The sequence below is a fragment of the Callithrix jacchus genome, chromosome 5 (assembly GCF_049354715.1).
Source record: "Callithrix jacchus isolate 240 chromosome 5, calJac240_pri, whole genome shotgun sequence".
NCBI classification, from domain to species: domain Eukaryota; kingdom Metazoa; phylum Chordata; class Mammalia; order Primates; family Cebidae; genus Callithrix; species Callithrix jacchus.
Window position 1 is genome coordinate 477,802 of NC_133506.1, and position 16,753 is coordinate 494,554.

The window sequence follows — 16,753 nt, forward strand, 5'->3', positions numbered from 1 at the left end:
AAATGTTAAAAGCAAATTTGCTGAGAATATAATCTGTCAGAAAAGATATACAATGCTTTTCTCTACTCTGTTTTGGAGTATATACACCAACTCAATATGCTCTCTCATGTAAACTTGCGAAATTCTAATTTTACGTGATTCGAAAAAAATCTAATTAATATCTAGGCGTTCCCAATTTAAAAGAAAATGGCTCTGAATAGAGTCTGTTAGAAAAAATATACAATGCCTTATTCTACTTTGTTTTGGATTATATACACCAACTCTGTATGGTCTCCCATGTAAAACAGCAAAAATCTAAATTTACGTGAAACGAAAAAAGTTTAAATATTATCTAGGCTCCCCAATGTTAAAAGCAAAATTGCTCTGAATATAATCTGTCAAAATAAATATATAATGCCCTCTTCTACTCTGTCTTGGAGTATATACACCCACTCAATATGCTCTCTTATGTAAAATAACGAAATTCTAATTTTACAAGAATCGAGAAAAATCTAAATATTATCGAGGCACCCCAAAGTTAAAAGTACAATTGCTCTGAATATAATCTGTCATAAAAAATATACAATGCCCTTTTCTACTCTGTTTTGCAGTATGTAGACCAACTAAATATGCTCTCATGTAAAATAACAATATTTTAATTTTACGAAAATCGAAAAGAATCTAAATGATATCTAGGCGCCCCACAGTTAAAATAAATGGCTCTTAATATAGTCTGTTAGATAAAATATACAATACCTTATTCTACTCTGTTTTGGAGTATATACATCAACTCTGTATGCTCTCTCATGTAAAATACTGAAATTCTAATTTTACCCGAATGGAAATAATCTAAATATGATCTAGGCAGTCCAATGTTAAAAACAAAATTGCTCTGAATATACTCTGTCAGAAAAAATATACAATGCCTTATTCTACACTGTTTTGGAGTATATACTCCAACTCAGTATGCCCTCTCATGTAAAATACCGAAATTCTAATTTTACGAGAATCGAAAAAAATCTAAATATTATGTAGGCACCCGAACGTTAAAAGCAAAATTGCTCTGAATATAATCTGTCAGAAATAATATACAATGCCTTATTTTACTCTGTTTTGGAGTATATACACCAACTCAGTATGCTCTCTGATGAAAAATACCGAAATTCGAAATTTACGTGAATCGTAAAAAATCTAAATAATATCTAGGTGCCCCAAAGTTAAAAGAAATGGCTCTGAATATAGTCTGTTAAAAAAAATATACAATGCCTTATTCTCCTCTGTTTTGGAGTATATACACCAACTGAGTATGCTCTCTCATGTAAAATACAGAAACTGTATATTTAAGCGAATCGAAAAATATCTAAATATTATACAGGCACCCCAGTGTTAAAAGCAAAGTTGCTCTGAATACAATCTGTAAGAAGAAATATACAATGTCCTTTTCTAATTTGTTTTGGAGTATATACACCAAGTCAATAGGCTCCCTCATTTAAAATGCAGAAATTCAAATTTTACGCGAATCGAAAAAAATCTAAATAATATCTAGGCGCCCAAAGTTAAAAGAAAATGGCTCGGAATATAGTATGTTAGAGAAAATATACAATGCCTTATTCTACTCTGTTTTGGAGTATATACACCAACTCAGTGTGCTCTCTCATGTAAAATACCGAAATTCTAATTTTACGCGAATCGAAAAAATCTAAATAATATCTAGGTGCCCCAAAGTTATAAGAAAATCGCTCGGAATATTATCTGTTGGAAGAAATATACAATGCCTTATTCTACTCTGTTTTGTAGCATATACACCAACCCAGAATGCTCTCTCATGTAAAATACCAAATTCTAATTTCACCCGAATCGGCAAAATCTAAATATTATTTAGGCACCCGAATGGTAAAAGCAAAATTGGTATGAATATAAGCTGTCAGAAAAAATATACAATGACCTTTTCTACTCTGTTTTAGGGTATATACACCAACTCAATATGCTCTCTCATGTGAAATACCGAAATTCTAATTTTACGTGAATCGAAAAAAATCTAAATATTATCTAGGCACCCCAAAGTTAAAAGAAAATGGCTCTGAATATAGTCTGTCAGAAAAAATATACAATGCCTTATTCTACTCTGTTTTGGAGTATATACACCAACTCAGTATGCTCTCTCATGTAAAATACAGAATTTCTATATTTAAGCGAATCGAAAAAAATCTAAATATTATCCAGGCACCACAATGTTAAAAGCAGAATTGCTCTGAATATAATCTGTCAGAAGAAATATACAATGCCCTTTTATACTCTGCTTTGAGTATATACTCCAACTCAATAGGCTCTCTCATGTAAAATGCAAAAATTCTAATTTTATGTGAATCGAAATAAATCTAAATAATATCTAGGCGCATCAAAGTTAAAAGAGAATGCCTCAGAATATAGTCTGTTAAGAAAAATATACAATGCCTTATTGTACTCGGTTTTGGAGTATATACACCAACTCAGTTTGCTCTCTCAATTAAAATACCGAAATTCTAATTTTACGCGAATCAAAGAAAACCTAAATAATATCTAGGCACCCCAAATTTTAAAAAAATGACTCGGAATATAGTATGTTACAGAAAATATACAGTGCCTTATTGTACTCTGTTTTGGAATATATACACCAACTCAGTATGCTCTCTAATGTAAAATATAGAAATTCTATATTTAAGCGAATCAAAAAAAATCTACATATAAACTAGGCACCCCAATGTTAAGAATCAAATTGCTCTGAATATAATCTGTCAAAAAAAATATTCAATGCCCTTTTCTACTCTGTTTTGGAGTATATACACCAACTCCATATGCTCTCTCATGTAAAATACAGAAATTCTATACTTAAGCGAATCGAAAAAAATCTACATATAATCTATGCACCTCAATGTTAAAAACAAAATTTCTCTGAATAGAATCTGTCATAAAAAATATTCAATGCCCTATTCTACTCTGTTTTGGAGTATATAAACCAACTCCATATGCTCTCTCATGTAAAATACAGAAATTCAATATTTAAGCGAATCGAAATAAATCTAAATATTATCTAGGCACCCCAATTTTTGAACCAAAATAGCTCTGAATATAATCTGACAGAGAAAATATACAATGACCTTTTCAACTCTGTTTTGGAGTGTATAAACCATCTCAATATGCTCTCTCCTGTAAAATACCGAAATTCAAATTTTACGCGAATCAAAAAAAATCTAAATAATATCTAGGCACCCCAATTTTAAAAGAAAATGCTTCTGAATATAGTCTGTTAGAAAAAATATACAATGCCTTATTCTACTCTGTTTTGTAGTATATACACCAACTCAGTATGCTCTCTCATGTAAAATGGCGAAATTCTAATTTTACGCGAATCAAAAAAAATCTAAATAATATCTAGGCGCCAAAAGTTAAAAGAAACTTACTCTGAATATAGTCTATTAGAGAAAATATACAATGCTTTATTTTACTTCGTTTTGGAGTATATACACCAACTAAGTATACTCTCTCATGTAAAATACAGAAATTATAATTCTACCCGGATCTAATGAATCTAAATGTTTTCTAGGTACCCCAATGTTAAAAAAAATTTGCTCTGAATATAATCTGTCTGAAAAAATATACAATGCCCTATTCTACTCTGTTTTGGCGTATATACACCAACTCCATATGCTCTCTTATGTAAAATACAGAAATTCTATATTTAAGCGAATCGAAAAAAATCTACATATAAACTAGGCACCCCGTGTTAAAAACAAAATTGCTCTGAATATAATATGTCAGAAAAAATATTCAATGCCCTTTTCTACTCTGTTTTGGAGTATATACACCAACTCACAATGCTCTCTCATGTAAAATACCGAAATTCTAATTTTACGTGAATCGAAAAAAATCTAAATAATATCTAGGCGCCCCAAAGCAAAAAGAAAAGGGCTCTGAATATAGTCTGTTAGAAAAAATATACAATGCCCTTTTCTACTCTCTTTTGGAGTATATACACCAACTCAGTATGCTCTCTCATGTAAAATATCGAAATTCTAATTTTACGTGAATCAAATAAAACTAAATATTATCCAGGCACCCAAATGGTAAAAGCAAAATTGCTCTGAATATACACTGACAGAAAAAATATACAATTCCTTATTCTACTCTTTTGTGGAGTATATACACCAACTCAGTATGCTCTCTCATGTAAACTACCGAAATTCTAATTTTACGTAAATCAAAAAAAATCTAAATATTATTTAGGCATCCTAATGGTAAAAACAAAATTGCTCTGAATATACACTGTCAGAAAAAATATACAATGCCCTTTTATACTCTGTTTTGGTGTATATACACCAACTCAATATGCTCTCTCATGTGAAATACCGAAATTCTAAATTTACATGAATCGAAAAAATCTAAATATTATCAAGGCACCACAAAGTTAAAAGAAAATGGCTCTCAATATCGTCCGTTAGAAAAAATATACAATGCCTTATTCTACTCTGTTTTGGAGTATATACACCAACTCAGTACGCTCTCTCATGTAAAATACAGAAATTCTAATTTTACCCGAATCGAAAAAATCTAAATATAATCTAGGCAACCCAATGTTAAAAACAAATTTGCCCTTAATATAATCTGTCAGAAAAAATATACAATGCCCTATTCTACTCTGTTTTGGAGTATATACACCAACTCCATATGCTCTCTCATGTAAAATACAGAAATTCTATATTGAAGCGAATTGAAAAAAAATCTAAATATAATCTAGGCACCCCAATATTAAAAACAAAATTGCTCTGAATATAATCTGTCAAAAAAAATATACAATGCTTATTCTACTCTGTTTTGGAGTATATACACCAACTCAGTATGCTCTCTCATGTAAAATACCGAAATTCTAAATTCACATGAATCAAAAAAAATCTAAATATTATCTAGGCACCCCAATGTTAAAGCAAAATTGCTCTGAATATACTCTGTCAGAAAAAATATACAATGCCCTATTCTACTTTGTTGTGGATTATATACACCAACTAAATATTCTCTCTCATGTAAAACACTGAAATTCTAATTTTACAGAAATCGAAGAAAATCTAAATAATATCTAGGCACCCCAATGTTAAAAGAAAATGGTTCTCAATATAGTCTGTTAAAAAAATATACAATGCCTCATTCTACTCTGTTTTGGAGTATATATGCCAAATCAGTATGTTCTCTCATGTAAAATACCGAAATTCTAATTTTACGTTAATCGAAAAATTTTAAATATTATTTCGGCACCCCAATGTTAAAAAAAAAATTGCCCTTAATATAATCTGTCAGAAAAAATATACAATGCCCTATTCTACTCTGTTTTGGAGTATATACACCAACTCCATATGCTCTCTCATGTAAAATACAGAAATACTATATTTAAGCGAATCGAAAAAAAATCTAAAAATTATCTAGGGAACCCAATGTTAAAAAAAAATTGCTCTGAATATTACCTGTGAATAAAAATATATAATGCCGTTTTCTACTCTGTTTTGTAGTATATACACCAACTCAACATGTTCTCTCATGTAAAATAACGAAATTTTAATTTTACACGTATCGAAAAAAATTTAATAATATCTAGGTGCACCAAATTTAAAATAAAATGACTATGAATATAGTCTGTTAGAAAAAATATACAATGCATTATTCTACTCTGTTTTGGAGTAAATACACCAACCCAGTATGCTCTCTCATGTAAAATACAGAAATTCAAATTTTACCAGAATCGAAAAAATCTAAATATTATCTAGGCACCTCAATGTTAAAAACAAAATTGCTCTGAATATAATCTGTCAGAAAAAATATACAATGCCCTATTCTACTCTGTTTCAAAATATATAAACCAACTCCATATGCTCTCTCATGTAAAATACAGAAATTCTATATTTAAGCGAAACGAAAAAAATCTAAATATTATCAAGGCACCCCAATGTTAAAAAAAAAGTTGCTCTGAATATAATCTGTCAGAAAAAATATACAATGGCCTATTCTACTCTGTTTTGGAGTATATACACCAACTCCATATGCTCTCTCATGTAAAATACAGAAATTATAATTTTACCCAAATCGAAAAAATCTAAATATACTCTAGGCACCCCAATGTTAAAAACAAAATTGCTGTGAATATAATCTGTCAAAAAAATATAAAATGCCCTATTCTACTCTGTTTCCTAGGCACCACAATGTTAAAAGCAAAACTGCTCTGAATATAATCTGTCATAAAAAATATACAGTGCTTTTTTCTACTCTGTATTGGAGTATATACACCAACTCAATATGCTCTCTCATGTAAAATACCCAAATTCTAATTTTACGAGAATCGAAAAAAATCTAAATAATATCTAGGCACCCCAAAGTTGAAAGAAAATGGCTCTGAATATAGTCTGTTAGAAAAAGTATACAATGCCTTATTCTACTTTGTTTTGGAGTAAATACACCAACTCTGTATGCTCTCTCATGTAAAATACAGAAATTCAAATTTTACCAGAATCGAAAAAATCTAAATATTATCTAGGCACCTCAATGTTAATAACAAAATTGCTCTGAATATAATCTGTCAGAAAAAATATACAATGCCCTATTTTACTCTGTTTTAAAATATATAAACCAACTCCATATGCTCTCTCATGTAAAATACAGAAATTCTATATTTAAGTGAAACGAAAAAAATCTAAATATTATCTAGGCACCCCAGTGTTAAAAACAAAAATGCTCTGAATATAATCTGTCAGAAAAAATATACAATGCTTTATTCTACTCTGTTTTGGGGTATATACACCAACTCCATATGCTCTCTCATGTAGAACACCAAAATTCCATATTTAAGTGAATCGAAAAAATTCTAAATATTATCTAGGCACCTCAAGGTTAAAAACAAAATTTCTCTGAATATCATCAGTCAGAAAAAATATACAATGCCCTATTCTACGCTGCTTTGGATTATATACACAAACTACTTTTACTCTCTCATGTAAAATACAGAAATTCTATATTTAAGCGAACCGAAAAAAATCTAAATATTATCTTGGCACCCCAATGTTAAAAACAAAATTGCTCTGAATATAATCTGTCAGAAAAAATATACAATGCCCTTTTCTACTCTGTATTGGAGAATATACACCAACTCAATATGCTCTCTCATGTAAAATACCCAAATTCTAATTTTCCGCGAATTGAAAGAAATCTAAATAATATCTTGGTGCCCCAAAGTTAAAAGAAAATGGCTCTGAATATAGTGTCTTAGAATAAATATACAATTCCATATTCTACTATGTTTTGGAGTATATACACGAACTCAGTATGCTCTCTCATGTAAAATACAGAAATTCTAATTTTACCAGAATCGAAAAAATCTAAATATTATCTAGACACCGCAATGTTAAAAACAAAATTGCTCTGAATATAATCTGTCAGACAAAATATACAATGCCCTTTTCTACTCTGTTTTGGAGTATATACACCAACTCCATATGCTCTCTCATGTAAAATACAGAAATTCTATATTTAGGTGAATCGAAAAAAATCTAAATATTATCTAGGCACCCGAATGTTAAAAGCAAAATCTCTCTGAATATAGTATGTCTGACAAAATATACAATGCCGTTTTCCACTCTTTTTTGTAGTATATACACCAAGGCAACATGCTCTCACATGTAAAATACAGAAATTCTAATTTTACCCGAATCAAAAAAATCTAAATATTATCTAGGCATGGCAATGTTAAAAACAAAATTTCTCTAAGTATAATCTGTCAGAAAAAATATACAATGCTGTATTCTACTCTGTTTTGGGGAATATAAACCAACTTTATATGCTCTCTCTTGTAAAATACAGAAATTCTATTTTTAAGCGAATCGAAAAAAATCTAAATATTATCTAGGCACCCCGATGTTAAAAACAAAATTGCGCTGAATATAATCTGTCAGAAAATATGTACAATGCCCTATTCTTCTCTGTTTTGGAGTATATACACCAACTCCATATGCTCTCTCATGTTAAATACAGATATTCAATATTTAAGCGAATCGAAAAAAATCTAAATATTATCTAGGCACCCAAATGTTAAAAGCAAAATTGCTCTGAATATAATCTGTCTGGCAAAATATACAATGCCCTTTTCTACTCTGTCTTGGAGTATATACACCAACTCAATATGCTCTCTTATGTAAAATACCGAAATTCTAATTTTACATGTATCGAGAAAAATCTAAATATTATCTAGGCACCCCAAAGTTAAAAGTACAATTGCTCTGAATATAATCTGTCATAAAAAATATACAATGCCCTTTTCTACTCTGTTTTGCAGTATATACACCAACTAAATATACTCTCATGTAAAATAACGAAATTCTAATTTTACGCAAATCGAAAAGAATCTAAATAATATCTAGGCACCCCACAGTTAAAATAAATGGCTCTTAATATAGTCTGTTAGATAAAATATACAATACCTTATTCTACTCTGTTTTGTAGTATATACATCAACTCCGTAGGCTCTCTCATGTAAAATACAGAAATTCTAATTTTACCCGAATGGAAATAATCTAAATATGATCTAGGCAGTCCAATGTTAAAAACGAAATTGCTCTGAATATACTCTGTCAGAAAAAAATATACAATGCCTTATTCTACACTGTTTTGGAGTATATACTCCAACTCAGTATGCCCTCTCATGTAAAATACCGAAATTCTAATTTTACGAGAATCATAAAAAATCTAAATATTATGTAGGCACCCGAATGTTAAAAGCAAAATTGCTCTGAATATAATCTGTCAGAAAAAATATACAATGCCTTATTTTACTCTGTTTTGGAGTATATACACCAACTCTGTATGCTCTCTGATGTAAAATACCGAAATTCGAAATTTACGTGAATCAAAAAAAATCTAAATAATATCTAGGCACCCCAAAGTTAAAAGAAATGGCTCTGAATATAGTCAGTTAAAAAAATATACAATGCCTTATTCTACTTTGCTTTGGAGTATATACACCAACTCAGTATGCTCTCTCATGTAAAATACAGATTCTAATGCTACCAAAATCGAAAAAATCTAAATGTACTCTAGGCACCACAATGTTAAAAACAAAATTACTCTGAATATAATCTGTCAGACAAAATATACAATGCCCTATTCTACTCTGTTTTGGAGTATATACACCAACTCAATATGCTGTCTCATGTAACATACAGAAATTTTATATTTAAGTGAATCAAAAAAAATCTAAATATAATCTAGGCACCCCAATATTAAAAGCAAAATTTCTATTACTATAATCTGTCAAAAAATATACAATGCCTTATTCTACTCTGTTTTGGAGTATATACGCCAACTCAGTATGTTCTCTCATGTAAAATACCGAAATCCAAATTTTACATTAATCGAAAAATTTTAAATATTAACTAGGCATCTAAATGTTAAAAGCAAAATTGCTCTGAATATAATCTGTCAGAAAAAATATACAATGCCTTATTCTCCTCTGTTTTAGAGTATATACACCAACTGAGTATGCTCTCTCATGTAAAATACAGAAACTGTATATTTAAGCGAATCGAAAAATATCTAAATATTATACAGGCACCCCAATGTTAAAAGCAAAGTTGCTCTGAATATAATCTGTCAGAAGAAATATAAAAGTCCCTATTCTACTCTGTTTTGGAGTATATACACCAACTCAATATGCTCTCTCTTGTAAAAAAACCGAAATTCTACTTTTACCCGAATCAAAAGAAATCTAAATAATATATAGGAGCCCCAAATATAAAGGAAACTGGCTCTGAATATAGTCTGTTAGAGAAAATATACAATGCCTTATTCTACTCTGTTTTGGAGTATATACACCAACTCCATATGCTCTCAAACATAAAAAACCGAAATTCTAATTTACGTGAATCAAAAAAAATCTAACTAATATCTAGGCACCCCAAAATTAAAAGAAATTGGCTCTGAATGTTGTCTGTTAGAGAAAATATACAATGCCTTATTCTACTCTGTTTTGGAGTATATACACACTCAGTATGCTCTCCCATGTAAAATACCGAAATTCTAATTTTTCCCGTAACGACAAAATCTAAATTTACTCTAGGCACACCAATATTAAAAACAAAATTGCTCTGAATATAATCTGTCAGAAAAAATATACAATGCCCTATTCTACTCTGTTTTGGAGTGTATACACCAACTCCATATGCTCTCTGATGTAAAATACAGAAATTCTATATTTAAGCTAATCGAAAAAAATCTACATATAATCTAGGCACCCCAATGTTATAAATAAAATTGATCTGAAAATAATCTGTCATAAATAATATTGAATGCCTTATTCTACTCTGTTCTGGAGTATATACAACAACTCAGTATGCTCTGTCATGTAAAATACAAAAATTCTATATTTAAGCGAATCGAAAAATATCTAAATATTATCCAGGCACCCCAATGTTAAAAGCAGAATTGCTCTGAATATAATCTGTCAGAAGAAATATACAATGCCATTTTCTACTCTGTTTTGGAGTATATACATCAACTCAATAGGCCCTCTCATGTAAAATGCAAAAATTTTAATTTTACGTGAATCAAAATAAATCTAAATAATATCTAGGCGCCACAAAGTTAAAAGAAACTCGCTCGGAATATAGTCTGTTAGAAAAAATATACAATGCCTTATTCTACTCGGTTTTGGAGTATATACACCAACTCAGTATGCTCTCTCATGTAAAATACCGAAATTCTAATTTTACGCGAATCGAAGAAAATCTAAATAATATCTAGGCACCCCAAAGTTAAAAGAAAATGGCTCGGAATATAGTCTGTTAGACAAAATACACAATGCCTTATTCTACTCTGTTTTGGAGTATATACACCTACTAACTATGCTCTCTCATGTAAAATACCGAAATTCTAATTTTACGCAAATCGAAAAAAATCTAAATAATATCTAGGCGCCCAAAATTTAAGAGAAAATGGCTCTGAATATAGTCCGTTAGAAAAAATATACAATGCCTTATTCTACTCTGTTTTGGAGTATATACACCAACTCAGTATGCTGTTTCATGTAAAATACCGAAATTTTAATTTTACCGAAATCGACAAAACCTAAATATTATCTAGGCACCCAAATGTTAAAAACAAAATCGCTCTGAATATAATCTCTCAGAAAAAATATACAATGCCCTATTCTACTCTGTTTTGAAGTATACACACCAACTCCATATGCTCTCTCATGTAAAATACAGAAATTCTATATTGAAGCGAATCGAAAAAAATCTAAATATTATCTAGGCACTTCAATGTTAAAAACAAAATTGCTCTGAATATAATCTATCAGAAAAAATATACAATGCCTTATTCTGCTCTGTTTTGAAGTATATACACCAACTCAATAGGCTCTCTCATGTAAAATGCAGAAATTCTGATTTTAAGTGAATCTAAATAAATCTAAATAATATCTAGGCACCCCAAAGTTAAAAGAAAACGGCTCTGAATATAGTCTGTTAGAAAAAATATACAATGCCTTATTCTACTTTGTTTTGGAGTATATACACCAACCCAGTATGCTCTCTCATGTAAAACACCAAAATTCTAATTTTACCCGTATCGACAAAATCTAAATATTATCTAGGCTCCCCAATCTTAAAAGCAGAATTTCTCTGAATATAATCTCTCATAAAAAATATACAATGCCTTATTCTACTCTGTTTTGAAGTATATACACCAACTCAGTATGCTCTCTCATGTAAAATACAGAAATTCTAATTTTACGTGAATTGATAAATATATAAATACTATCTAGGCACCCCAAAGATAAAAGAAAATGGATTTGAATATAGTCTGTTACAAAAAATATCCAATGCCTTATTCTACTCTGTTTTGGAGTATATACAACAACTCAGTATGCTCTCTATTTTGAAATACAGAAATTCTAATTTTACCCAAATCGAAAAAATCTAAATATTATCTAGGCACCCAATGTTAACAACAAAATTGCTCTGAATATAATCTGTCATAAAAAATATACAATGCCCTTTTCTGCTTTGTATTGGAGAATATACACCAACTCAATATGCTCTCTCTTGTAAAATACACAAATTCTAATTTAATGCGAATCGAAAAATTCTAAATAATATCTAGGCGCCCGTAAGTTAAAAGAAAATGGCTCTGAATACAGTCTGTTAGAATAAATATACAATGCCTTATTCTACTATGTTTTGGAATATATACAGCAACTCAGTTTGCTCCCTCGGGTAAAATAAAGAAATTATAATTTTACCCAAATTGACAAAATCTAAGTATTACCTAGAAACCCCAATATTTAAAACAATATTGCTCTGAATATATAGTGTCAAAAAATTATACAATGCTTTTTTATACTCTGTTTTGGAGTATATACACCAACTCCATATGCTCTCTAGTTTAAAATACAGATATTCTATATTAAAGCAAATCGAAAAAATCTATATATTATATAGAAACCCCAATGTTAAAAACAAAATTGATCTGAATATAATCTGTCAGAAAAAATATACAATGCCCTATTCTTTTCTGTTTTGGAGTATACACACTAACTCCATATGCTCTCTCAGGTTAAATACAGAAATTCTATATTTAAGCGCATCGAAAAAAATCTAAATATTATCTAGGCACCTTAATGATAAAAGCAAAATTGCTCTGAATATAATCTTTCTGACAAAATATACAATGCCGTTTTCTACTCTTTTTTGTAGTATATACACCAACTCAATATGCTCTCACATGTAAAATACAGAAATTCTAATTTTACCCGAATCGAAAACATCTAAATATTGTCTAGGCACCCCAATGTTAAAAACAAAATTGCTCTGAATATAATCTGTCAGAAAAAATATACAATGCCCTTTTCTACTCCTTTTTGGAGTATATACAGCAAATCAATATGCTCCCTCATGGAAGATACCAAAATTCTAATTTTATGCGAATCAAAAAAAATTTAAATAATATCTAGGCGCGCCAAAGTTAAAAGAAAATGGCTCTGAATATATTCTGTTAGAAAAATTATAAAATGCCTTATTCTATTCTGTTTTGAAATATATACACCAACTCAACATACTCTCTCATGTAAAATACCGAAATTCTAATTTTACGTGATTCGAAAAAAATATAAATATTATCTAGGCACCCCAATGTTTAAAGCAAAATTTCTCTGAATATAATCTGTCTGACAAAATATACAATGCCGTTTTCTACTCTTTTTTGTAGTATATAAACCAACTCAATATGCTCTCACATGTAAAATACAGAAATTTTAATTTTACCCGAATCAAAAAAATATAAATATTATCTAGGCACCCAAATGTTAAAAAAAAATTTGCTCTGAATATAATCTGTCAGAAAAAATATACAATGCTTTTTACTACTCTGTTTTGGAGTATATACACTAACCACATATGCTCTCTCGTGTAAAATACAGAAACTGTAATTTTACCCGAATCGAAAAATCTAAATATTATCTAGGCACCTCAATGTTAAAAACAAAATTGCTCTGAATATAATCTGTCAGAAAAAATATACAATGCCCTATTGTACGCTGCTTTGGATTATATACACTAACTCCTTATACTCTCTCAGGTAAAATACAGAAATTCTATATTTAAGCGAACCGAAAATAATCTAAATATCATCTTGGCACCCCAATGTTAAAAACAAAATTGCTCTGAATATAATCTGTCAGAAAAAATATACAATGCCCTATTCTACTCTGTATTGGAGAATATACACCAACTCAATATGCTCTCTCATGTAAAATACCCAAATTCTAATTTTACACGAATTGAAAAAAATCTAAATAATATCTAGGCACCCCAAAGTTAAAAGAAAATGGCTCTGAATATAGTCTCTTAGAATAAATATACAATGCCTTATTCTACTATGTTTTGGAGTATATACACGAACTCAGTGTGCTATCTCGTGTAAAATAAAGAAATTCTAATTTTACCCGAATCAACAAAACCTATATATTATCTAGGCACCCCAAAATTAAAAAAAATTGCTCTAAATATATAGTGTCCACAAAAATATACAATGCCCTATTCTTCCCTGTTTTGGAGTATACACACTAACTCCATATGCTCTCTCAAGTTAAATATAGAAATTCTATATTTAAGCGCATCGAAAAATATCTAAATATTATCTAGGCACCCCAATAATAAAAGCAAAATTGCTCTGAATATACTCTGTCAGCAAAAATATACAATGCCCTTTTCTACTCTGTTTTGGATTATATACACCAAATCAATATGCTCCCTCATGGATGATACCAAAATTCTAATTTTACGTGAATCAAAATAAATTTAAATAATATCTACGTGCGACTAAGTTAAAAAAAATGGCTCTGAATATATTCTGTTAGAAAAAATATAAAATGCCTTATTTTACTCTGTTTTGGAATATATACACCAACTCAACATGCTCTCTCATGTAAAATACTGAAATTCTAATTTTACGTGATTCGAAAAAAATCTAAACATTATCTAGGCACCCCAATGTTAAAAACAAAATTTCTCTGAATATAATCTGTCAGAGAAAATATACAATGGCCTATTCTACTCTGTTTTGGAGTATATACACCAACTCCATATGCTCTATCATGTAAAATACAGAAATTCTATATTTCCGCGAATCGAAAATAATCTAAATATTATCTAGGCACCCCAATGTTAATAGCAAAATTCCTCTGAATATAATCTCTCAGAAAACATATACAATGCCATTTTCTACTCTGTTTTGTAGTATATAAACCAACTCAATATTCTCTCTAATGTAAAATACCGAAATTCTAATTTTACGCGAATCGAAACAAATTTAAATAATATGTAGGCGCCCCAAATTTAAAAGGAAATGGCTCTGAATATGGTCTGTTAGAAAAAATATACAATGCCTTATTCTACTCTGTTTTCGAGTATATACACCGACTCAGTATGCTCTTATGTAAAATACAGAAATTCTAATTTTACCCAGATCGAAAAAATCTAAATATTATCTAGGCACCCCAATGTAAAAAGCAAAATTTCTCTGAATATAATCTGTCAGAAAAAAAATGCAATGCCCTTTTCTACTCTGTTTTCCAGTACATACACCAACTCCATATGATCTCTCATGTAAAATACAGAAATTCTATATTTAAGCAAATCGAAAAAAATCTAAATATTATCTAGGCACCCCAATGTTAAAAACAAAATTTCTCTAAATATAATTTGTCAGAAAAAATATACAATGCCGTTTTCTACTCTGTTTTGGAGTATATACACCAACTCCATATGCTCTCTCATGTAAAATAACGAAATTCTCATTTTACGCAAATAGAAAAAATCTAAATAATATCTAGGCACCCCAAAGTTAAAAGAAAATGGCTCTGAATATAGTCTGTTAGAAAAAATATACAATGCCTTATTCTACTTTGTTTTAGACTATATACACCAACTCAGTATGCTCTATAATGTAAAATACAGAAATTCTAATTTTACCGGAATAGAAAAAATCAAAATATTATCTAGGCACCCCTATGTTAAAAGCAAAATTGCTCAGAATACAATGTGTCAGAAAAAAATACAACGTTCTTTTCTTCTCAGTTTTGGAGTATATACAACAACTCAATATGCTGTCTCATGTAAAATACAGAAATTGTAATTTTACGCTAATCGAAAAAAATTGAAATATCTAGGTACCCGAAAGTTAAAAGAAAATGGCTCTGAATATAGTCTGTTAGAAAATATATACAATGCCTAATTCTACTCTGTTTTTGAGAATATAAAACAACGCAGTATCCTCTCTCCTGTAAAATACCGAAATTCTAATATTGCGTGAATCGAAAAAAATCTAAATGATATCTAAGTGCTTCAAAGTTAAAAGACAATGGCTCTGAATATGTCCTGGTAGAAAAAATACACAATGCCTTATTCTACTCTATTTTGTATTATATATACCAACTCAGTATGCTCTCTAATGTAAAATGCCGAAATTCCAATTTTACATGAATCGAAAAAAATCTAAATAATATCTAGGCACCCCAATGTTAAAACAAACTTGCTCTGAATTTAATGTGTCAGAAAAAATATACAATGCCCTTTTCGACTCTGTTTTGGAGTATGTACACCAACTCACTAAGCTTTCTCATGTGAAATACAGAAATTCTATATTTAAGCGAATCGAAAAAAATCTAAATATTATCTAGGCACCCCAATGTTAAAAACAAAATTTCTCTGAATATAGTCTGTCAGAAAAAATATACAATGCCCTATTCTACTCTGTTTTGAAGTATATACACCAACTCCATATGCTCTCTCATGTAAAATAGTGAAATTCTAATTTCACGTGAATTGGAAAAAATATAAATAATATCTAGGCGCCCAGAGTTAAAAGAAAATAGCTCCAAATATAGTCTGTAGGAAAAAATATACAATGTCTTATACTTTTGAGTATGTTTTGGAGTATATACACATACTCTGCTCTCTCATGTAAAATAATGTAATACAAAATTTACGTGAATAAAAAAATCTAAATATTATCTATGCACCCCAATGTTAAAAGCAGAATTGCTCTGAATATAATCTGTCAGGAAAAATATACAATGCTTTTTTCTACTCTGTTTTGGAGTATATACACCAACTCAATATGCTCTCTCATGTAAAATACCGAAATTCTAATTTTACACGAATCGAAAAAAATCTAAATAATATCTAGGCGCCCAAAGGTTAAAAGAAAA